Source organism: Mauremys reevesii, linkage group 10 (genome assembly GCF_016161935.1).
Source record: "Mauremys reevesii isolate NIE-2019 linkage group 10, ASM1616193v1, whole genome shotgun sequence".
NCBI classification, from domain to species: domain Eukaryota; kingdom Metazoa; phylum Chordata; order Testudines; family Geoemydidae; genus Mauremys; species Mauremys reevesii.
In genome coordinates, this window is record NC_052632.1 from 30,830,307 (window position 1) to 30,856,367 (window position 26,061).

General features: G+C 42.1%; 1 long non-coding RNA gene across 1 annotated transcript in view; it reads right to left on the minus strand.

Annotated features, from left to right (window-relative positions):
- Positions 1–755: 755 nt before the first annotated feature.
- Positions 756–26,061, minus strand: part of LOC120372930 — a 45,185-nt gene continuing 19,879 nt past the window's right edge. Inside the window, exon 2 of the long non-coding RNA XR_005585278.1 lies at positions 756–1,314. This is a non-coding gene — a long non-coding RNA (uncharacterized LOC120372930). The remainder of the gene's footprint in view (positions 1,315–26,061) is intronic.

Consider the following 26,061-nt stretch of genomic DNA (forward strand, 5'->3'; position numbering starts at 1 on the left):
CATCATCCGCTTTACCCCAAGGGGAAACCAATCAAATTCTTTGCATTCACTCTACTGCATATGTATGCAATAGAACTGTACTTAGAAAGGAATCACTGCAATTGGAAAGAATTTCTTCACTAGAGCATCCTCGGCAGATTGTATTGCACAGGCACTGGGGGCTAGGGATATCTTTCTTCAGCTGTAAAGTCAGAGAGAAGAGCAGTACAGAGCAGAAGAATGGGGGGCGGGGAGATTCAAAATAAAATTCCCCATAGGTCTCCCAGGTTCAATGGCTACATCTTTATGGTTTCTGCAAACCTCACATGTGGGGGAAGCACCAGGAGGACTATACATGAAAGGAACCCTACTGGGTTTCTTGTCACCCATCCCTACAGTTTCACTGTTAAGAGTACAACCTCACATAGAAAAAAGTAGTTTGGACATTTGAGGATGAAAAGAGCTATGGTACTGTTTAGAGAGATAAGTTGGAAGAAATATCCTCTCTGTTGGTGAAAGATGCTTTTGGAGGTACACAGGGCTGAAGAAGATCCCTGTGTAGCTCAAAAGCTTGTCTCTTTCACTAACAGAAGTTGGTCCAAAGAAAATACTACCTTGTCTAACTCCCTGGGACCAACATGGCTACACCACCACCACACACATATTGTAATTGTCAGAAATTCCCTGTGTGCAGTAAATACATGCATATGTGATTATAATATTGCATATATTCTGCAGCCAGTGTGGAATGAAGCAAAACCACACACAAACCCACAACATTTTTAAAACTTTCAATAGAAGTGAAGCAAAAAAAACACAGCACTAGTTTGAAAGGCAAGGTACCCGGGCAGCCTGTAACCTCACACTGAACATTTGGCAATGCCAAATAGAGTTTTGTAGTTGTGCCTAGCCAGTGAAACCTGAAGATGGCACAGAATTAATATGGCAGAGAGCTGGTTAGAGAAGAAGGCTTAAGAGTTCTACATATCCATGTCCTCGGTGTGCTGCAGCCATGATCTGGAGAGACCATTTCTAGAGAAGAAAGGACACCAGAACAGACTCTCCATTCCTATTGATTCCATGGCCTCAGATAATATGTATATTACAAGTACCTAGATATGTAAAGTAGATAGACCTCTCTGATAGACAGCATGAAGACTGAACTCTTGTTCCAGGCCACTCCTCACAAAAGCAGTCTCTTCAGATCATGGTAGAGGTGTAGTGGAAGGTGATGATGGGGGTGGTTTTTATAATGGCGATACCTTGGAGCATCCCCTCCTCATTTCACACAGGACACTAGTTCATCTGGCAATGGTGTCATTCACTGCTGACATGCTGCATGCAGAAAGGTAGAAAGAACATCTGTTTTGAAATTTGCTGGAAAATTTTATTGAACGCTTTGACAAAAGGAACAATTCTGCTCTTTTCCCCCAGGGTACGGAATAGAAAAAAAATTAATCCTTCCACTGCAATTTTTGCACAAATAAAAAGCCACGCAAACAATACAGCCATCAGCAAGTTGGAGGGAATTGACCCAAACAGTACATTTTAGTCATTTATATGAGTTTTAAAAAATTTTTAACCCCCAACTCTGTAGTCTGCAATACGTCTTTGTAGCATCTCCCAAGTATAACAGGACATTTAGTTCCCAAAAGGTTGTCAGCAGAGTTGTTTCTGCCACAGTGGTGACGTGTCTGTTCGTCTTCCAGAAGTGATGCTTCCTGCTTGCGGTAGTGCTGCCCAAATCCCTTTCAGAGTTTCCAATGGCTTTTTGAATGAGATAAACTTAAGCACAAAAGCAACTCTACATTCTCCTAGGTCTTTATTTATCCAGGTATTTCTTTAGCGTTCCTTCCCCCATTTTTCCCCATCTACAGGAGGGTGTGGCAAATACACAAGAAAAAACATGCAACCACAAATTTAAAAAGCTATTGGCAAGGAGGAGAAATTCTATATTAAATCCAAACTGAGGAGTAGTCCCACTCGACCAGCTCTATTTGTTTCTGTATAATCTCTCGGTAGCAGTTATTTGTCCTAGAAGTCAAGAAATTCATACTTGTGTTCCAGAACACTTTTGAGCCAGTTGTCTTAAATCAGAGAACTAGTGCCATGGAATGAAACCATTGCCCCTTTAAGTCAAAAGGAGTTTTGTCATTGATTTGAATGGGGCCAGGATTTCACCCATTGTCTTTAAGGGGACAACTCACATGATTAAGGGCAACAGTTTCCATTCAATTATTTTCTTGTACATAGGTTTTTATCTCACCCTCTAGTATCTGCACAGCTTCCATGAGTACTTTAATCAACATGACAAACATCTGTTCCGTGTAGCTCATTCTATGTGTGGTGAGTGACCTCATTGTGTTTCTCTCCCTAGGCCCCTTTCCCACTGATGTGCTCTATGCATATGTCTACACTGCAAGTAAACACCCGCTGCTGGCTCACTTGAGCCGACTCAGCCTCACCCTCCCAAAGCTAGAGCTGTGGGGTTGACGATCAGGCTCAGGCTGGAGTTGCAGCCCGAGCCCCAGTCAGCTGACACAAGCCAGCAGGACGTGTTTAATTGCAGCATAGATATACCCTATGTGTGAAGGTCCCCAAAACACCTGGAGGTTGTACTGACAGATCCAGACATACATCAGTACATTTCACTCTACAGCCAAATAAGCCCTGTGATTTTGGCTAGGGTATATTTCAAACCCTATTTTCCCCCACTCACCGACCTCTGAAGTCAACTCCAGGTTTTAGTTCTTTAGTTTCATGTCCCTTTTGGCTTTGAGTTTTTAAAGCCTAGAATATACCCCATGAAGAGTGAACTGCAGCAGCCACAGTTCTCAATAAATGTTTCCACACTGTTATTAATTTCAGGTTTAACTTCCAATTACTCTGGTTAGTTGTTTCCCCGTAAAGGAAAAAATGAAACAAAAGTCACGAAAGAACAAGATCAGCTCAAAATAGCATTTAACTACAAGTTCTTCTAAAATACATGTATGGGGCATGTATACATGCATACAGGGATATTTTCATAGAATATTTCTTGAAGTACCATGTTCAAGAATGATACATTTGGGAATTAAAGCTTTTCTAAGAAGCCCAGGGGTGTTAGGCACCCAACTCTTACTGGATTCAAATGAGATTTGAGATCCTAACTCCTAGAAGGCTTTTCTTCACCACCGTGCTAGCTCAAGGTTTAAGTCACATGTTCTCCTCTGGTTCTTACACAAAAATCTCTAGCTCAAGTTAACGGATACTTTAAATTGGAGCTAGCTGGCCTCTCTGGGTATGTCTAGGACCCTGCAGGGTGGCAGGTTCCCAGAACTCAGGCTCTAGCCTACACAGCAATGAAACAGCTCAAGCTATAGTCAGCTGGCATAGGCCAACAATAGGTGTTTCTTCGCTGTGTGACCATATCCTCAGAGGTCTGGGTTCAAGCCTGACTGCTGCTGAGCTCAAACTAATAATGCACTGGGGCCTCAGCTGCTCTGTGCAGCTCATTCAGTTGCTCTGTGCTGATCAAATGTGGTTTTGCAGTGTGACCAGCTTCACTTGAGCTTGGCAAATTTGAGAGGAGTCAACTTGAGCTAACACAAGCTGTAAGGCTCCTTTGAGGCCCCCAGCCTACATAAATATGGGAGCTGGTACGAGTCATGAAAACGCCCACCCTTCCAGTCAACTGCAAGATAGCCCTGGGTGTGGGCATATAGCTTTGACATTAAGTTGGTTGACTGTTTCGCTAGCCAGGGAATGGAAATAAAGCATCAGGCATTAAGGCCCTTTCTTCAAAAGAAAGAAGCAAATCTATTGAAAACACTTGGAAATGATTCCCAAAGCATTTCTCTGCTTTAAGTGGAGAGGAGAGGCCATATCATTCCCCTGCTTTTTATATTCTACCCCAACAGCCATGTAACAGACAAGGAAGGACTTGCTAGCTAGCCATTTACCGACTGCAATGGTCTTACCTGGTCATGGACATCTTCTTGTTAAATAACTTGCTTGTTCTTTATGTTTGAACTTGTCCAAAATCAAGCAAAGCTCCCTTCCTCACACTCCTCCCCCAGACTGAATCACAGGAAAGCTCCATAAGTTAAATATGGCAAAACGGGGGGAGAACCAGAAGATCTCAAACTTCTAGAATTCCATCACTGTATTTTAGAATTATACATCTTTTGGGCTTTTCAGTGGATCATAGTTAAAGAAAGATGAATAGAGAAGAGTTGTCCGTGGAAAGCTCAATGTGGTGCAGAATAGTTCTGGGTATTTTGCAAAATGGCTCAGTTTAAAAACCAAACAAAGAGCACAAGGAAATTAAGAGAACATCAGCCCCAAATTATCTTTGATTAATTTTTCAAAGCTTACTCCCATAGTTCAGACACAGCCAGACTTTCCCTGATTGTTTTCTAATACAGACTGGAATTTGTCCACAGAAAAAGCCATTATAATATGGCTTGCAATTCAAGGTGGTCCCCCCCTCCCCCAAGTAACCATTTATTCTACCTGCTTGAAGCGAGACACACAGGTGTGACATCTCAAGGGAAGGACTTGCCTTTATTTAGCAGACAAAACGAAGCAGTCACGTCACATTTGCAGCCCTGGCCCTGACTTGAGTTTGTGAGAGATATGTTGTCCCTTTGTTTGCTGCTGACAAGCGTAAAGAGCCACTTTCACTGCCGATAATAATGGTTAATTTATCACAGAGCAGTGGCTGACCTTGTGCGTCCCAGCCCCTCCATCACCTTCACACCTGCTCAAGCTAATTGTTAGAGCCAAGTGTAAATGAAAATCAACTGGGCTAATAATGAATGGAGTCCATTACTCGCAACAGCACATTGCTTTACAAAGGTTTATCAAGCAATGGTATAACCAGTCCCTTAGTCACAGTTCCCTGTTTTATAAATGAGGAGGATCATGCAAACACTTCAAGCCAGTAAATGAAAACAAGCTAATAGGACAGAAGGCCAATATTTGGCACTGATTTTATAGCACCCTGGCAAGCCAAATCATGCCTTAGCTTTAGGAAGTACAAATTTAAATAAACACCTTAACAAAAAGAAGTGTTTCTAGAATCCTGGGAAGTGGAAGCAAACTTAATCTTCAGCCATGTGACATGCCACTGTTCAGTCCTAAACTCAAGGGAGAAGAGGAGTTAATAGAAATACTAGCTCTTAATGTACATGCAAACCTTTACAATATGCAAAACTCAGAAGCCAGAGTTAGATCAGCCCAGAGAATTTCCCCAGAACAAAGCCAAACAACATGCAACATTTCATGAGCCAAATTTTCAGCTGGTGTAAGCTGGCATTGAAGTCGATGTCTCAGAGCAGAAACCCAAAATGGAGTGAGTTGGTTTGGATTTTAGGAGTATCAATTCACCTGCATCTCACATTATTTCCCAAAAGAAAGTTCCATGTAGTTCAAAAGCTTGTCTCTCTCACCAACAGAAGTTGGTCCAATAAGAGATATTACCTCGTCCACCTTGTCTCCCCATTATTTCCATGCGTCACCCTGGCCATGATTAGACAAAGCAAGGTCTTGAAGGATCAGTTACTAGGCTAAGGGATTCTGTCACATAACCTAACAAGAGAGTGCCGAAAGTGTAGCAAAGGATCGGAAATTCAGGACGGAGATATTTACAGGAGACACCGTCAATCTCACAAGTTGCCAGTTAAATGTCTCTTAGGGGCTGTTTTGCATTTTTGCTCCCTTTTTTGGGGAGGGGTTAACTGTAATTATGGTGCACAAGCCAGTGTATTAATACATGCATGTTTTTATCATGCATGGAGTGCTAACAGGTTGCTTCCAGGTTCATAAAGGGTTTGCTTTAGCTTGCACTGATCTACAATATCAGCCCCAAAGGCACCAAACAGCAGTAGCACCAGCACCAGGCACTGGCAAAACAAGGCTGCCACAAAAGGCCAAATCTAGGCGCTGCCGCCGGGGGGGGCCTGGGGCCGGCTGGCCGCAGCAGCCGTCGTGCCTGGAGGAGGATGCCGGGGAGCCCCGGGATGGCCGACTGCCGCGCGCGAAGCCGCGGAAAGGGGCGCGGCGCGCGCCCTCGCTGCCCCCCGCGCGCATGACTGGGCAGCTCAAGCAGGCTGCCGCAGCCCCGCCTCCCTCTCCGCCGCAGCGGGGGGGGCAGCCGAGCCGGCGGGGACCAGCTCCTCCCAGTCAGTGTCATGCGGAGGAGGTCCGTCATCCCGCTGCTGGGTGCCCTCTCGCAAGATGACTGCTTGGGGCGGCCAAAACGCTAGAGCCGCCCCTGAGTAGCACACAACCACAACAAAAAACACTGACTGCCCACACAAGTAAATATTTGCTTGTTTTGAGGGGTGATGCCTCAAAGAAAACTGAAGCAGAATAAGAACCTGGAAATGTGGCGTTTGGATACAGCACTTTCCAGACCAGCTGGAACAGTGAAGCTTCTTGAATGACATCTAGGAAAGCTGGCATTTGGGGAAACGTGGTGTGGTTTCTGATAAACAGCAGCTAGACTCTCCATGCAGATTTAACTATCCTGCAGCCTGGCTGCCTGCCTGTGAACTTGGCTCTACGTTATCCTGCAAGTGATGTCGCTATTCACACCAGTGCAGACGCCACCATTCTGACGGGGCAGCTCTTTACAGCCTCAGTGCAGATGACTACAAAAGGCCCAGGCGAACAGAGGTCAGGCCCAACATGTGCAGCCTACACACCCCCCACACAGAATTTGGGCCAAGCTTACAGACTTTCCTGGTACTTAGTCTTCACATCAAAGGGGTGCACTAACAGCCTAGCCCGTGGGAGCATTGCTCAGCTGTTCCCAACTGGAAATCACTTTTCCATACACACACCCCTAGGAAAAATAGGTTTGCTGGCCCAAATTGTTTAACATAAGAACAGCCATTTGGGTCAGACCAAAGTTCCATCTAGCCCAGTATCCCGTCTTCCCACAATGGCCAATGCCAGGTGCCCCAGAGGGAATGAACAGAACAGATAATCAACAAGTGAGCCATCCCCTGTCGCCCAGTCCCAGCTTCTGGCAAACAGAGGGTAGGGACACCATCCCTGCCCATCCTGCCTAATAGCCATTGATGGACCTATCCTCCATGAACTTATCTAGTTCTTTTCTGAACCCTGTTATAGTCTTGGCCTTCACAACATCCTCTGGCAAAGAGTTCCACAGGTTGACTGTGCGTTGTGTGAAGAAATACTTTGTTTGTTTTAAACCTGCTGCCTATTAATTTCATTGGGTGACTCCTAGTTCATGTGTTGAATAAGGAAATGTTATTTACTCCTTCTCACATTTTCTCCACACCAGTCATGATTTTATAGACCTCTATCATATCCCCCCATTAATCACCACTTTTGCCAGCTGAAAAGTGCCAGTCTTATTAATCTCTCCTCATATGTAAGCCCTTCCATACCCCTAATCCTTTTTGTTGCCCTTTTCTGAACCTTTTCTAAGTCCAAAATATCTTTTTTGAGATGGGGGCGGCCACATCTGCACGTGGTATTCAAGATGTAGGCATACCATGGATTTATATAGAGGCAGTATGATATTTTGTCTTATTATCTATCCCTTTCTTAATGATTCCTAACATGCTTTTTGCTTTGACTGCCACTGCAAATTGAGTGGATGTTTTCAGAGAACTATCCATAATGACTCCAAGATCTTTTTCTTGAGTGGTAACAGCTAATTTAGACCCCATCATTTTATATGTATAGTTGGGATTATGTTTTCCCAATGTGCAGTACTTTGCCTTTATCAACATTGAATTTCATCTGCCATTTTGTTGCCCATTCACCCAGTTTTGAGAGATCCTTTTGTAGCTCTTCACAGTCTGCTTAGGACTTAACTCTCTTGAGTAGTTTTGTATCATCTGCAAAGTTTGCCACTTCAGTGTTTACTCCTTTTTCCAGATCATTTATGAATATGTTGAATAGGACCTAACCCAGTACAGAGCTCTGGGAGAGACTACTATTTACCTCTCTCCATTTTGAAAATTCCCAAAATGAAACTTGAGGCATTATGAACATTAACAACCCAAAATATCTATTCCCATAGAGTTTGTCCAAATTCTCTGCTGATGTCAGTGGGTGCAATTTGAAAGTTCAGTGGAGCCAGAAGACCATGTAACACAATCTTTTTTTTAAAGTGGTGACTTGTCTTAGGTAGCTGTCAAACATTCAGTTAAATACTTGAGAAACATATGTATACAAGCCACAGTTGACCTGCAGTACAGGCCATTTGCAATGTTCATGCTCATTTGGGTTGGAAGGGAGTAGTAGGGGGCAATGTAGTCCATTCTGTGCATTTTAGGAACATTTAATTTGTCACAGCACTTGAATATTAATAAATGGATGTCTAGTCTAACAGATCTCCCATAGGTGCTCTTCTACAACCTACATAGGTAGGTTGTTCTCCCCCTAATTTTATAACTTAATTGTGTAAACCGACATTGACCTGACATTTTGTGTTAGACATGTTAAGTCCCATTACTTCTGTTCAGTCTTCACTGACTAATGCAAATAGTTTACTTAAGAAGTGGTAGGGAAAAAAAGATCCCTCCTATCAAGAGTTGCCAGAAAACTCGGTCCTCAGAGACGGGGCACAGGGCTCCACTGACTCAGTGACTTGACCTACAGACTTTACTACAATTAGGAAAATGTGAAATCAAGAAACAAAAACTCAGTACAGGCAGTTGAAAAATAAAATAATAAAAAAAACCTCCCTTATACCATGCTTGGCATAGTGCTTAGTGTAATCACCGACTTCTTGACTGATAACCAAACTGAAAAACCTTTCAAGAAAAGCACCATACTTTCCCTGCCTCCCAACCCCAAGATGCAGGCATAGATCACTGGAAAGATGTGCTGATAAACAAAGAGCTGCTGGCTATGTCATCATCCCCAGCCCCTCCTCCTCAGCTCAATTAGAACAATATATATGTTTTTTCTTTTCAGTCCTCTTCCTTTTATCTCGACTGCTCCTCATATTTTTCTGTGGTTTCTCTTTCACGCTCTGGCAGGGGTACAGAAGGCTGTTGAGACTAATGCTTCGTTCATGCCCAGAAGGTCATTTGTGAGGTAATTTCTTTAGATGCCATACTCCCCGCCAATTTTGTCCTGGCTACATGACCAATTAGAGGATGCTCCATTCTGTGCAAGGATTGGGGTATATTTACTGATACCTGGACACCTCCTGTATCTCAGCACAAGTTCATCTCTAGCATTCAGTAGAAAGAAATAAAAATGCACCAGTACTGTGGTATGGGAGTAAGGGACTACATTCATCATATTAACTCAGTAACAAAGACCTTTACTATAGTCTGGAAGTGGGATAGTTCTGAGGATACAAATCAGATTATATTTGTAGCTTTTTAAATTGATAAAACAGCAGTGATATTTTATATCCAGAGGCCTATATCACCTACGCTAATAAGCTATTCTAAACTTTAGAAGGACTCATAGCTGAAAAGGATAGACTCCCTGTCCAGCTTTTTATTGCTTGGTTAGGATACCACAACTAAGTTCAAGCTGACAAAAGAGAAAAGGACTAAAATTAAAAAAAAAAAAGAATTAACTCAGAAAAATCAAGGGTCCAATTTGCAAACAAATAAGTATTAATAAAACATTGAGATGAATATTTCCAAAACAATTAAAGCAACTAAACAAACTTAGAACAAGGTGCTATGAAAGCGCTACACTTATATGAAGGTGCTTGTTAAAGAACAACATATAGTGAGATATAAGGGAAGTGAAATGAGCAGTTAGGTAACTAAGATCTGTTCATTAATAATTAAGGTATTTAATAAATCCAGTAAAGGAAGGCAGCAAAAAGTGGTTGATATAATCAGGACACTCTACACCTCCATTAGGAATGCAGCATTTAAGAAAATTTACAAGCACCAACATGAGCTAGCGTTCCCAGCCTTTACAATTTGTGAGATGAACTCAGCCTTTCACAGACAGAATAAATTATGCTAATAGAAGTAAAACTTTCTAAAAAAAGGCAACCAAATCTAAGAGACCTGCCAGCACTACTGTCATCGATGGAGCGATAACTAGTAAAGAGCAGATATCAAAGGCTGTCTTTCCCTTCCCCTTCATGCTCTGTTCTGTTTGAGCCCATGGTGGTCACAGTTCCTTTAACAATATTTATAATGAAGGAACAACGTTGGAGATGTCAACCTTGATTATTCAGAAAGGCTCCTCCTGCCCAGCTCTCCCTTTAGGCTAACTGTAAAAGTACCTGATTCCCAATTCTCAAACACAAAAGCGCACAGAGCTTGAAAGCGGAGCTGACTAATAAAGTTTGCATATCCCTAAGAACAAGAGCACACAATGAAGAAGAAAAGGAATGGCAAGATTAAACAAAAACAGTAAGCTTGGATGGGAAATAATAAAAATTTTAAGAGGAAAGAACTCAGATTAAAAAAAAAAAAAACTCGTGTTCATTTACATTTCAGTGCATCCCAAGAAGCATCCGTTTTATCTCCTAGCTGCTGCAACAAGGTATAATGTTCACCCAGGAAACTTAAATTAGTTTTTGGCACTGGGCTGACTGGAAGAGGTCTTCAGAGTGGTGAATCCTAGCGCACTGAGTTTGAACTCGCGCTGCATCTACATAGGCGAACGCTGGCCCGGTGAAAAGGTTTCTGGTTTAGTGCTTTACTTTGGGGCCTTTGTTTTTTTTCAAGTGTATATAAAGTACCTTCAAACAAACAAAAGCTGGACTAACACAGGATTTGCGATGCTGTAGCACCTCCATGCATCTCAAGTGCTCAACAAACGCTACTTAGGGCTAGAATTGTCACAGCCATCGCTCACCCAACCGCGGGAGTGAAAGTGAGTTAGGCTTCGCTTCTTCCTCTGCTCACCCCTTGGCAGGGTCTTTGGAAGATGGGCACCAGTGACCTGGACATGGGTAGTCTGACCTTGCGGGCAGCATGGAGTTCAGGAACCAGAGGCCAATGGGTATGTCTGGAGTCAGGAGTCAGACAGGAACCAGGACTCAAAGCCATGGCTCAGAACTGAGTTGGAAGCCAAAAAGAGATGTAGCCTAGGATCGACAGTTGGTTACAATGGTTCAGGAACTGGTATGAGGCAGAGGGCAGGAGCCAGGAACAGGGTAGGGTCAAAACCAGGAGCCAGGGACGAGGCTGGGAGACAGGTGGCAGATGGCAGAGTGTGTAGCAGCAGCAAGCCAGGATCCATCTTGTTGCAGACAGCTTAGTGTCTCTTTCTGGCTTAAGTAGTGTACCCAGCCCAATCAGGACTCCAGAGCTCTTCCCACCAGGTCATTGTGCACAATACCATTAGTAGATCAAGAGACCTTAGGGCTCCCAATTCTCCAGTCACTCGTAGAGCTGTCAGGAGGTTGTGTGGCTACAGCAGAGAACCTGCAGGCCCTGGTTCAGGACCTGGAGACCATCACAACCCTGTTCTCATTGTGGCTCTGGCTGCAGCGGAGAGAGCGAGCGAGCACTGGCTAGGAAGGGGGCAAAAAGGAGCAGCAGAAGAAAGTGGGGCCCCCACTGGTGAGAGTAGCTGGCTAGCCATAGAGAGGGAGTGAGGGGAAGTCGCAATTTGTTCCCGATCCTGGTCTGTATTTGAGGCAGATTGCAACATTCAAGTCTACCCCTTAAGCTTCCCAACACCTGTCTACATTAGAGAGAGCGAGTCACTTGATCCACCTCCTGGGGAGAAACCAGAGTGCTGTTTGATAGCACACAGCGAGTTGCAGAAGCACATAGGGCAAGAAGTGATGACGACAATATCCAACTGAAGCTGCTAGAAGAATGTAGAGAGGCAGCATTACCTAAGTATCTTATCACCTGCATGGGGGTTTGACCTATATACTGGAGATAATTTCCCTAAACTTGCAAACATTGCTAAGGAGCCCTTGTCTTTAAGACTTTAAATCTCCTTATTGATGTTTTCTAGATACAATGGTACAAAAGGTTCATAAGTGTGAGGTCCCAAATTGCACATGCATAGTGTGTGCACAAGTCTGTGTTGCAGCTACAACAGGTAGCAGGCCTCGTTCATGACCACAAGTGATCAGCACCTGGGTTTACATCTCAGCCGAAGAAAATGTATTCAGTCAAACTCAACTACAGCACTCAAGGATCCATGGTTTATTTACAACTGTTAAAGAAGAGTCATGTAAGGAGTGAGGAGAAATGAAATTAATTTGACTATCTTTCATACCAATGGACCTTGTTTTATGGCCTCTGTCACAGAATAAGATGTCACATCACGTGGCTAATTAGTGCATCATCATTACTCTAGGAATAATACACTTTCTAGCGTTTGTAAAAATATTCTTTAGAGTTTTTCTGTTATGGAGATTAATTTAGGTTAAAAACCTCTAGAAAATCTACCATATTAGAAAGTACCCTCTCAAGGCAACTGCTAACCAACTCGTTACCAGGCCAGAGCCTCTCCCCAGATATAGCTTCTTTGCACAACTTTGATGTGCAGAAAGGCCCATAAACCAGTATGGGGAAAATCTCCGAGTGGTACAGACCAAGCATAGCCAGCACTATCTGACCTCCTCTCACCATAGGAGGCTGTTGAGGCATATACAGGGGAAGCCTATGCTACAAATTTTTGCTGATGCAAGTTACATCTGCATAAAGCCACCATAGTTAGTGTTTCACTGGTGCACACATGCATACTTGGTTCCTCACATCAGTGCTGCACATACTCATCAGGAGTCAGTCTGAGGCAGTGCACCATGGGTAGGTATCCCAAGGTGCTATTCACCACCATTCAGAACACTGTCTTCTGGGAAGTTTGGCAATGCATGTTGGGGAAGAAGCTAGTCCCAGAGAAAAGGTCAAGCTCCTAGCATGCACTGTTCTCCATTCCATAACATTAGCTATGTCCCATAATTTTCCACACCTTTTTTAAAAAAGGTCCTACAAGCCCACACAGTCCTCCTTACTCTCTGCCATCTCTAACAGAAGCATGGAGCCTACACAGCTCTGCACTATTGTCATGAATGTGTCCTGTGCTTGCAACATGATCCTCCAGTATTTGCAGAGCCACAAGAACCAGCAAATCAGCATGGAATCTGATGATTTCTTGGAGGACAGAGTGCTGTAGGACATAGCAAAAACAAATTCAAGGTTGTTGGTGGCCTTAACAGAGAAGCTGCAGAGGGTGGAGTGCTGATTCTGAGAAATGAGCACTGATGGTGGGATCATACCCTAATGCAGGCTTGGGATGACTAGCAGTGGCTGCAGAACCTTCAGATGTGCAAGACCACACTTCTGGATCTGTGTGCAAAGCTCACTCCAGACCTTCAGTGCAAGGACACCACAATGAGAGCTGCACCAACAGTGGAGAAGTGAACTGCGATTGCACTACTGAAACTTGCAGTGCCGGATTGCTAACCGTCAGTTAGATATCATTTTAGAGTTAGAAAATCCACTGTGGGGGCCACTGTCATGCAAGTATGCAGGGCCATTAACCATCTTGAGTGCAGGGGTCTGGACTAGATGACCTCTCAAGGTCCCTTCCAGTTCTATGACTATCTCCTACTATGCAGCACTAGGACTCAATGTACAGATCATAGTGGATGGATCTGCGGCAAAGGAGTTCTTGAACTGCAATAGGGAAAAAGACGGCATGTATATCCCTATTTAAGCACAAGACCACCTTGCCACAGAGTGCATCAGTAGAAAAGGCTACTTTTCTGTGATTATGCAAGCATTGATGGATCACCAGGGATGCTTCATCAACAATGTTGGCTGGTCAGGGAAGATGCATGTCTTTAAGAACACAGGACTGTTCAGAAAGCTATGAACAGGGACTCTTTCCCAACTGGTTGATTACCACTGGCATTGTTGAAATCCCAATAGCAATCCTGCGGGACCCAGCCCTTGGCCCTGGGGCTCATGAATCTGTGCACTGGCCAGCTCAACAGCACTGAGAAAAGATTCAGCTATCAGCTCAGCTGGTGCAGAATGACAGTTGAATGAGCTTTTGTTAGATTGAAGGGATGCAGGCATTTTTTACTCACAAGATTGGCTCTCAGTGGAAAACAAATCCCAACGGTTATAGCTACCTGCTGTGGCCTGCATAATATCTGTGAAGCACAGAGGGAAAGTTGCCATCAGGTTGGAGGGCAGAAGCAAAGCAGCTGTCTGCTGAGTTTGAACAGCCAGACACAAGGACTACTAGGAGAGCTCGACATGGCACTCTATGGCTCTGGGAGGCTTTGAAAGAGTACTTCAACAGCGAGCCACAGGAGATGTACTGTGCTTTGCCTGGCCCTGCTGTTCTGGAGCCTGTTTGGAATAGGCTGGTGCTTGGGGTACATCTATGAAGATAAAACTGCCAATGCATCAATTCATTTTATGGTTCTTGCTGTATATTATGATTACACTATCACTGACCCTGTGAGTCACTGAGACACTTGTTACTGTACAGTGTGACAGGAACTGGGTGCTTTTAGAACTACTAGGCATTCTGCACCATATGTTGGGAACTAATAAATGTTATTTTCCAGATCTTGAATTTTATTCAGTAACAAAATCTGTGCAAAGAAAAATTTGTGAAGTTGAAAGTACATTAAAACCTTTAATATTAATGGAACTGAAGGGAAAGTATTCATGTCCATTTCAGTTGTACATAAAGCAACCGTGACTCTCGGTTACATGTATGTGAAGCTAGGGCTGCCCTTAATGTACTCCAATGATGATCTACCGACTTAACCCGTCGTCTCTGCCCCTGCCTACTCCGTGTAGACAGCACTATGTCATTGGGAGAGCTTCTTCCATCAACACTGCTACCGCCTCTCAGGGAGGTAGATAAAGTAGGCTGACGGGAGAGTAACATGAATACAAACTCAAGGAGTTTAAACACAAGTAGAGATTAGACACTGTGTGCATTCAAAGACACAACATGCTCTTAGAGGCCTCCTGAAGTAGTCAAGGAGAGCCATTCTCATGCATTTATCAAGGATCTGGTCCATTTAACTGAGTTTAAGTTCCAGTATATACATCTCCACTAGCACTTCTGTAGGTGTAACTTGTGTCAGCTGTGGGGGGGAAGGGAGGTGTAAAAAAACAACACCCCCCCCAAACCAACATAAGTTACATTGAAAGAAGCACCAATGTGGACAACAGTAGGTTGGTGGGAGACACTCTCCGGCCAACGTATCTACTGCAGCTTCTTAGGGGTGGTTTAATTATGCCAATGGGACAGCTCTCTCCTGTCAGCATAGAGTGGCTACATGGGAGGTCTTACGAGGGCACAACTGTACCGATGCAAGCTTTCTAGCATAGACACGGCCTTGAATTCGTTACTGTGCTAGACAAACCTGAATTTAAGATACCGGATTTATGGGTCATTCAAAACCCGCTAGCCCTCCTTTGCCCTATGAATGTAGAAGGGTTAACTGCCCACTTCACCTTGAATCATCTCTTGCGTTGTGTGTTAACGCCTTGGCTATTCCACCTTGTATTTAGGAGACATTCTGAATACCTTCCCCAGACCTGAAGAAGAGCTTTGTGTATGCTCAGAAGCTTGTCTCTTTCACCAACAAACTTGGTCGAATACATAATATTACTTTAACAATATTAGAGACAAGGTTGATGGACCAACATAGCTACAACACTGAACATCTATACCATGGGTTTGCTAAAGCAAACACATCAATGTTAGGGCAGTTGCTGAATTTATGGCAAGTTCTAGACTCCAACCCAAATTCAAACATGGTGAAAGCAACATGTAACTTAACTTAATGAGTTGGACCCATTTACTTTGGGTATGAATTTGGTGATCTAGTGCAAAATTGGGAGGAGAGGAGATGCCACAACTGAGAAACATTTTTCTCTTTGCCTTCTTCCATATCCCAGCCTCCCAGTAGTCCCTTTCCCTGTAAGCATTCTGAAGGCAACCAGTACCCCCGCCCCGCCACAAAATCTCTGGTCATTTGTTTCTTGACTCAGCTACTGAGAAACATCACTTGCTCAGAGTGTCTTGCTGAGGCTTAGACTTCCTTGCAAGATGGCATCTTCCAACTAACATGAGCTTGGATGCGCCATTACCACCGGCTATGAGCCCTATATCATAGCTGAAAATCTGGTGCACTTAATCAAAATCATCATCAGTGCATAAGCCAAGCAGGTGACAAGCTTCAAAGTGGAAGTTTAGTGGAGGAAAGACACTTTTGATATCCTTATTAAAATCCTGAATTGCCTGACAAATCACTTTGGGATGGGGCTATCAGCTTTTTAACATCTGCAGTGATGTGTGCTCATGTATCTGACTGGAGGAGCCAGCCCTCAGTTTCTAAGCCAGGCATTCAATTTAGATTTAATAAGACAGTAATTGCACATTAAATACTCATTGATTACCTAAAATGTATTTATTGAGATATAACAGATCTCTCTCATATGCTCTTAGATATGCACATATTGTTACAAAGCTGTTAAATGGCAATAAATGTTTATCTAAAAAATTAGCATTCAGCTAACATAAAATACACAACCTATTAAATCTAATTAAATGCATGCTGAAGACAATTAGAGCTCCTGTATGCTTGCCTGGATTTTCTGGGGAACAGAATGTTTTACATGTCTGTATTGAGTTTGAAATGGTCAGTAACTCATTCTGGGCAATTTCTGCAAGCCTAATGATTTGCTTTCTCCCATCATCCCCCTGCTCCCCCCAAAAAAGCTGCTTTTTCCAGTCCAAACACGTCCAGGTTGGAAATTTGGTTTTGATGTGAGAATTAATTTTAGATAAAAAAAATGAAAATGCGAAACATCAAGGCATTTGCTTTTGTAAATAAAGCCTTTTCTGAGTGATGAAAGAATTTTTTTAAAAGCCCACAAACTCCTTACATTTGCAGACCTTTGTCTGAAATTAAACCAATATCCTTAAATCAGCAGAATCAAAAAATCTCATTTAAAATTTCGATTCATTTTATGTACATTTCATACTGTTCCAGAGGAAACACAATTGATACAATGATGTGTATGTATGCGTATCCGGTGCAATGGTTCTCTATTTCTGTAATGGCAGAGGTTGAGATGTGTCATTCACTGCAGGGCTCAACTACATCTTAACAGCATGGGAAAGTTAACTGACCTGCTCCTGCAAATACTAAAGCACATGAGTAGAGTCACTCATATGGATGAGTGGTTGCAAGACCAGGCACTAAATAGATGGTCTAAAACAGGTTGTTTCATAAAAATTTGAAGACTAGAAATTACTCTGCATGTTGTCCATAGGTTGACTTCTTTAGGGGGCGGGAAGGAGGAGTGACATATAGACATGCTTTGTACTTGGATAACATCTGTAGTTATGTTAAATACAGCTTGTGATGGCACAGACTGGATTCAAACAAACTAAATATTGCTGAGCATCTGTAGCTCCTTTGTCGGTGCAATTCTGACCAAAAAAAGGCCACTTTATATTCAGGCACCTAAATCAGATATAGGAGGTCCAACTTCAGGCATCCAAGCTTGGAAATGGCCCAATACAATCAGATGAAACCCAGAGCATTCTGTCTTCTGGTTTGGGTTTTAATTTTAGGGGGGGAAATCTGAACCTAGACTTTGCCAGTGTCAGATACTAGTATGGAATTAATTTAGACCCTAATCTTACTGCTCCCCAAACTCTGAAGTTTTTTAATTCACTCTGGGACTTGGAGATTGGGCCCATAGGGGACCTCTTACCATGCTTCTGTACAACTCCCTTCTGGTAGAGTGTCAGTTAGGTAATAGAGCAGGTCAAAATGTTTCTGACAGAACAGTTTTCCCATCAGAAAATGCTGATTGCACTAAATTTAAACATTTCACAGAAACACCATTTCTGTTAAAAAAAAATTCACTGGAAATTTGAAACAATATTTCATCAAAAACCAAAACGTTTCACTTTATCATTTCAATATTATATTCAAATCAAAATGAGATTTGGGATTTTATTAAGATTGATTTTTTGTCCCAATTTGGAACTAAGCCACATTTCAAGTCCTTGGAATTTCCCAAGGGACAGAAATTCCAAAATTTTGACCAACTGTAGTCATAGTAATGGTGTGAAAGTCTGACTAGGTGAACTCTGTCAGTCTTTTAATGGCTATTTATTATAAACAGCCACAGAATTAAAAATATTGTGACTGCTAGTAATAATTATTTGCATTTTTGTAGCAAAGCTAATTAAACCTTGCAAAAACTTTGAGGTAAGTAAAACCACCATTTTATAGATGGGAAAACAGGCACAGAAAGGTTAAATAATTTGTTCGAGAATCTAGGTCAATAGGTCAAGGAAATGCTTCCTGACTCTCAGACATTTGCTCTAGTTACTGGCCCACATGACTGACAGCACAGTGAAAAAAATAACCTTGGCTGTTACTTAACTGACTATTAGAGAACATAGAACTTGTCTACCCTACCTGCTGGATCGACAGGCAGGGATCGATTTATCCCATCTAGTCTAGATGGGATAAATCGACCCCTGGGCCCTCTCCCGTTGACTCCTGTACTCCAGCTCTGTGAGAGGCGCAAGCAGAGTTGACTCACCACAGTGAAGACACCACGGTAAGTTGACCCAAGTACGTTGACTTCAGCCCGTTATTCACATAGCTGAAGTTGTGTAATTTAGATCGATCCTCCCTTCCCCTGCCCTCCCCCTGTTTAGACCGGGGTCTAGATTTTAAGTTAGAGTTAGAGTGACCATTTCATAGCTGCATGATGCATCCCTCACAACTACCTGGAGGGCATTACTTCCCCCACTCACCTAGATTGGTTTGGAGTAATTTTCTGACCATTGTTCTCAATCCCAACCTTAGCAACAGCAGCAAGAACTGACACGATGATGGAATGAAACTCCTAGGGCATCTTCTCCTGCATATTGGCAGTCCCTCCAAGCATAGCTGAGGCACATCAGTGTGCCAGTGAAAGAAAACCTGCACTTCTGCTGCCAATTTGGTGATTAAGCAAAGCACTGCTATCAAACAGCATCTCACATAAGAGCTAATTCACTTTTCAATATAAAGCAGATTAAAAAAGCCTATTGCTTAATAATGCACAAGCTTCACTGAGAAGCAGAATATTTTTGAGTAAATGGCTGTTTATTAAGCACAAGTCCATTTGGGCTTTCAGAGTAAGGGAAGTAAAAAGAGTGAAGGTTATAAAGTAAAACAAAATGTAGCTGGAATGTAGGTGCAGCTAATCATGTAAATTCTGTTTGAAGCCTCACTTGTCTGTTCTATTATGGATTCCATAGGCAGCTACTAATTTAGTGCAGCTGTTGCACTTCTAGTACATTAAAAATTCTCTCTACTGAACTTTTGTAGAGGCTTTTGCATGACAAGTGCCAGTCTTTTCCAATTCCACAGTCACCAAGCTACAGTATTGCCATTCATATTTGTACTCTAAACTATATCATGTAAAAAAAAATAGTAGCAATTTAAAAAAAACTTTTGGTAGCACTGGCTATCATTGCCAACTACTCTTATCTGCCCAGGGTGAAATTTCCATAAGATGAGAGATGTGGAATACCTCTCAACAACCAGTTTTGAAAATTTGTTTTATATAGCTGTCCAATCCTGTATGTCACACCATTGTCTTAGCCAAACAGAACTGAAGACCATAAAAGAATGATCAAATGCTTCTTCAAAATGCTCATGTTCCATTGTTTTCAACCATATGCTTTAAGAAAATTAAGATACATACCTCAATTTCCAGCTAAGGAGAGTTTAAAAAGAATCACTGTCCTCAAAAGGATTAACCCCACTAATTGAGCATTTAAAACTTAATAGCAAACCAGCTTTAAGTGCCTGACCAAGAACTGTACTGATTAAGCCTCTCCATTCCCAAACATTCATTTTACTTCCCCCATTTCTACCATCTATGTTGACTGTACAGCTTTAGCTTCCCTTTAACATACTTAGTTTAGTAGCAGACAAATCAGTCAGGATCTGGCCCATTCAGTTGTATTTCACCTGAACAGTGACATATTACAAACAAATCCAGTAATTGTGGGTAGGGGAGAAAATATATTTGGCAGATAAACTTCTTACTTTCCATTTTAATTTGACTAGGAGAAAATACTAAGACACTTATCAAAATAATTGCACTAAGCAATTTATTTGGGTTGAAGCATAACTTCTTTCCCCCGCCTCTTTCATTCTCACTTTTTGCCTAGAGCAAACTCTTTTTTGCTTTATATTGTCAACTAGGAACAGAGTTCCTGAGGAGACAAACAGGGGGTAAAGAAGACAAATCTGTCTCCTTTGTGTGAAAGCTGTAGGCCAGAGTTATCAACTCCTCAGCTATTCAAGGCAGATTTGCATATCCAAGGCCACCCGAGGCAGAAAAGGCATTTGGAGTCTGATTTTTCCACAAGAACACATCAGGGAGTGAAGCAAAATAAGGAAATGCCAAAAAGGATCCAAGTAACCACTCAAAAACTTTGAGGGGAAAAAATATTCCATTCAAGGACCTCTTTCTTGAGAGAGACATTTTATACACAATGGAATTTCCAAATATCCTTATTAAAGAAACTTCAGACAGCAGCTTGGCATGCAAGAACTTCAAGACCACAGAGTAGGAGGTTAGCATCCATTCTCTTTGCAGCATCTCTCTATACCAGGGGTCGGCAACCTTGCAGAAGTGGTGTGCCGAGTCTTCATTTATTCACTCTAATTTAAGGTTTCATGTGCCAGTAATACATTTTAACATTTTAGAAGGTCTCTTTCTATAAGTGTATAATATATAACTAAACTATTGTTGTATGTAAAGTAAATAAGGATTTTAAAATGTTTAAGACACTTCATTTAAAATTAAAATTAAAAAATGCAGAGCCCCCCGGACCGGTGGCCAGGACCCGGGCAGTGTGAGTGCCACTGAAAATCAGCTTGCATGCTGCCTTTGGCATGCATGCCATAGGTTGCCTACCCCTGGTCTATATCTCAATACAACTAGCTTTTCAGAAGGCAAGGATCAGTGAAGGTTTTATAGCCATAGTGCAAAAAAATAAGTAGTTTGCTTTATTAAAACCATCTTGTACAGTATCTGCTCCTTGATGGTAGGGGAACTCTGTGCATATAGGCAGACATACAATATGGTGCCTACATTAATAAATGCCTAATCAGTTACTCCAGGGATTAATTTTGATTTAAGTAAATCCTCCAATCACGTTGCTGATATCATGCAATCAAATAACGTGATTGGAAGATTTACTTACTGCTCATACAGCACCAAAGAAGTCACTCCAGGGATTATTTGATTGCCGGATATCAGCAATGTGATTGGAGGATTTTACTTACATCAAAATTAATCCCTGGAGTAACTCCATTGACTTTTTTGGTGCTGTACGAGCAGAGAGTCCCTCTCCCCCGCTTCCCCCCCACCCCCTGAGTATTCAGTAATGTATTTTTCAGGCTATAATGATAATAGTAAAGATATTGGAGAGGAGAAACCCATTGATATTGCCAAGAGAATTTACAGTAGCTGGCCACTCAAGCTCAGTAGATCCCCCAACAACATAGCCAAATTTCTCCATTTGCCTTAACCCAAGTAAATAACTGTTTATAATCCAGACTTCCCTCACAACAAGGAGGGTCTTATGTCATAAATAGTTCCTTGGAAGTCAAAATATTTACAAAGCAATGTACTATTCAAAGATGTCAGAATCTGGCTCATAATAATACAGAGCACCACATAGGACCATATTCTCATTCCTTTGAATAGCACCTTACTTAAAATATTCCCATTTACTTCAAAACAGGAGTACAGAGCTGGGAATTGGCCCTTAGGGTATGTCTACACAGCAACTAGACACCTGCTGCCTGCCCATGCCATGCAACCCTGCTTCGGGAGGCTCTGACTGCGGGGATGTTTCATTGCTGTGTAGACTTCTGGGCTCAGGCTGGATCCCAGCCTCTGGGACCCTCCCATCTCATGGGTGTCTAGTTGCTGTGCAGATGAGACTCAAGTCTAATGAATTCTATCTACAGCTATGCCCGGTCACAAAACACCACCTCAAATCTGTTACTCCATGAAATAGATACTGAAGAAATGTGAGTGGCTAAGAGTAAAACTGAGCCAAAATTCACTCCTAAGCAAGCAGTAAGAGACCAGACACCAACAGCTTTTTAACCTTTTTTTAAACCAGATGGTTCTAAATGTTATCAATTTTCCTCAACATTTAGCAGTAACATCAGAAATTAAACACTTTATAGAACCGTTAGGCCTAGTCCCGCCCCTGTTGCTATTCATGTTTGTTAGTAAAATCATATTCCATTAATTTACACATTCAGAGGGTGGCAGGCATTAAATTTAACAAAATTCCCCAAACTAGAAGTTGAATTCTGTTTTCCATGTGGATCTCTTAGCTCATGCCTGCCTGCTGCTGCTGCCACCGCCGCCACCACCTTCCTTTAGGCTTAGAAGCTTAGCAAACCAATTTCAAGTTTAAAAGTATAGTCCTTTATTCAGAGGGTTGGCTGCCTTCTGAAACCTAGAGCACGTTTCTCCTCTTGTTTAGAAGAGTGATGTGGAAGATCAGATGAGGACTAAGCATGTCTAAGAGGAGGAGAGATAGCAGCAGAATAGTGTAGAAGCTTTGACTAGCTCAGGTATGTTGGTCTCTGAGGAGATACTTCTTACCATGAATGCCGTTTTATGCACTGCATGTTTGGCAACAACATGACAGGACTCCATGTTTCTAAAAATTAAACTAAATCTTGAGAAATATTTACAGAGGTACTGAAATTACAGCTTGCATTCCAGCCACGTGCACACAGACTGGATTCCTGCTGCTTCCTCCATCTATGTTCCTTGCACCAAGTTCCATGCAGGTGGCTACAAACACAGCATAAAAACCCCAATTCCCAGGATTGCAAAATGGCACACACTTAGGAGTGTGGGATAGAGATTGTCTCAAGTGTGTGCCATTTTGCAATCCTGTACTGAATTCCACCGCAACAAGACTGCAAATTCTCATCATAATGTGAGATAAGATAGGTCAGGTAATATCCTTTATTGGAGGGAGAGATGAGATTTTGAGCTATACTTATAATTAGGAAGGAAAAAACAATTTGAAGAATAGTTAACCCAAGACTCAAAAAGTAATAGCAAAAACAAAAAAAAAGTAAAAAAAAATTTGAGTATATCAGAAACAGAAAGCCTGCTAAACAACCAGTGGGACCACTGAACAATTGAAATGCTAAAGGAGGATTCAAGGATAAGATCATTGTGGAGAAAGTAAATTAATTATTTGCATTGGTCTTCATGGCTGAGGATGTGAGGGAGATTCCCAAACCTAAGCCATTCTTTTTAGTTCATCAGATTTATCACCTGTCTCAGATTGAGGTATCAGAGGCGGCAAACTGGTTGAAATTATAGCAAAGAACAGAATTATCAGACACAGATTAACATGATTTGCTGGGGAAGAGCCATCTTGTTTTTTGTAAGGGAAATCATGCCTCACCAGTCTACTAGGATTCTTTGAGGAGGGTGATGGCAACAAAATGGCATATGAAATTCAATATTGATAAATGCAAAGTAATTCACAGTGGAAATGCTCAACTATACATATAAAATGGGGTCTAAATTAGCTGTTACCACTCAAGAAAGCTCTTGGAATCAATGTGGGTAGTTCTCCGATTGCAATAGCAATCAAAAAAAGCTAACCATGTTCGGAATCCTTAAATAGGAGATAGATACCAAGACAGAAATCATCATATAACCTCTCTAAAAATCCCCTGATATGTCCACATCTTGAAGACTGTGTAGATGTGGTCACCCATCTCAATAATATATATAGAAATAGGTTCAGGAAAGGACAACAAAAATTATTAGGGGTATGGAACAGCTGCCAGAAGCTGGGAATGGATGACAGGGGATGAATCACTGATTATCTGTTCTGTTCATTCCCTCTGGGGCACCTGGCATTGGCCACTGTCAGATGACAGGATCCTGGGCTAGATGGACCTTTGGCCAGACCCTGTAGACATACTTCATCATCCAGGAAACTCAAGACCTTATTCCCACTCTACCCCTTTTGTAATATCCAGAAAGTCATAATATCTAGAAGACTCATTTATTTCAGATCCTGCAGAACTCTCCCTCTTCAACAAATCAGTCAACAAAAGCAATTAAACATCACTCAGAATAACCTTGGGATCAAGCTCTTTTTGAGGGACAGTGGAAGTAGGGAGCTATATACAACAACACTTGCTCTACAGATATTTAGCATTTGCTTAGAATAAAGAATACATCATAGTGCCAGATGGTAATATATCATGGGTGGCTGGTGAACCAGTTGTTGGGGGAGGCTAGCCCCAGAGCGGGTCTCTGGTCCCAGCCCTGGTGCATTCCTGAGTCCTGGTGGCACACTGGCCCATCCCCACCCAAGCCTCAGCCAGCCTAGAGCAGGAAGGAACTGCAGGAAGGGATTTGGGGCAGAGTGTGGGCAGGGCCATGCCAGGCAGTTTGGAGAGGCACAGCCTCCCCTGACCTCTGATACTTGCTGCTCATGGTAATATTCGGGGTCCCTTCCAGTTCTATGAGATAATGTATGGAGATATATCTAAGTGCCACAAGCTGTACACCTTGGAGGTACATAAGACTGTCACAAAATAGATAATATTTAGAGGCAATTTAGCTTGGTTACAAGCATCCAGTTCTTGATATAAATTGAAACAAACTAGAATTTGCAAGTGTAATAAGATGATCTCACTTATTGTGTCACTTTCCACTCTAAAGCATTCTAAGTTCTGTCAATTATATAGCCCAGAACCACTATATAGCCCAGTACCTCAACAGCAAACCATAGTTCAGAACAGAAAAATCTCCAAGCTTAAAAAATAAAAAAAACCCTGCTGAAAACCCTAGACCGTGGACCCCAAAAGATGACTGCTTGATCTGCTAAATATATTATTCTTGTGGCTCCTCCAAACCAAATTGAAAGAGGCATCTGTTGTTTTTTCTCCAAAGGGAGACACAGTTACCCACCCTTGATAGCCAGAGGCAAAATGCAATGATTAAAGCAATTAGTGGCCTAGCACTTGCAGGAAGCTATTCAAAACGTCAAACAACCCTGCAATGTTCAACAATCCCATTCTCAAACAAAAGTTAAGTAATATGAACTTGCAATCAGTTATGACCTACAGGTAAAAGCAGCAAAGAATCCTGTGGCACCTTATAGACTAACAGACATTAGACATCTAACAGGTAACATTTTCAAAGATGCTTAAATTCTGTTTTCAAAAGTCACTTTTGAAAACGGAACTTCAAGCTCCTAAATCATTTGAAATACTTTTGAAAATTTTCCCTTACACTACACTAGTCTACTCCTCACTGCATTAGCAAGGCAATAATAAAGAAACCTATTCAACAGACAGTAATTTTCCAGCTACACAGAGCTCTTCTTCAGGTCTGGGAGAGGCACTCTGTGTCTCAGCTAAATACAAGATTTAACAAATAGTTTAGCATCACAAGTATGCCTTGTGAGGTATCATTTGAGAAGTCATGATATGTTGAACATTACTATCCTGTTGAATTATATGAGATACCGTTGTGTCTGAAGTTATACTATGTATGTTACTGAAATAAACTGAGTCTGGAAGATGCCCACAGATGGCCTTTCAGTGGCAAAGGAGCAACTAACACCTCCAAGACAGTTTACATTAGGACTAGGGGCCATGTTTGAGACAGTATCTTTCCATGCCCATGGATTGGAGGGGAGGAGGGAAGACTTAACACGGAAAAGTGATAACACAAGACCACCACATCACCTGTGGGTGAACACTTCTCAAAGCAATCACTCTGTATCTGACCTATTAATCCGCATCCTCAAAGGAAACCTGCACAACACTTTCAAAAAAAAAAAAAAACAAGCCTGGGAGCTTAAATTCATAACTTTGCTAGACACTAAAAATCAGGGACTGGTCAGAGATACTGGATTTATGGCTGATTACAACAATCTGTAAATCACTAACCTCCCTCTTTGTCCTATGAGGAGAGGGGCATTAATGACCACTTCACCTTGAATGGTCCCTTAGAAAAAGGACCAACTACCTGTGTTAAACTATCTTGTATTTAGCTGTGATACTTCAAGTACCTTTCCCAGACCGGA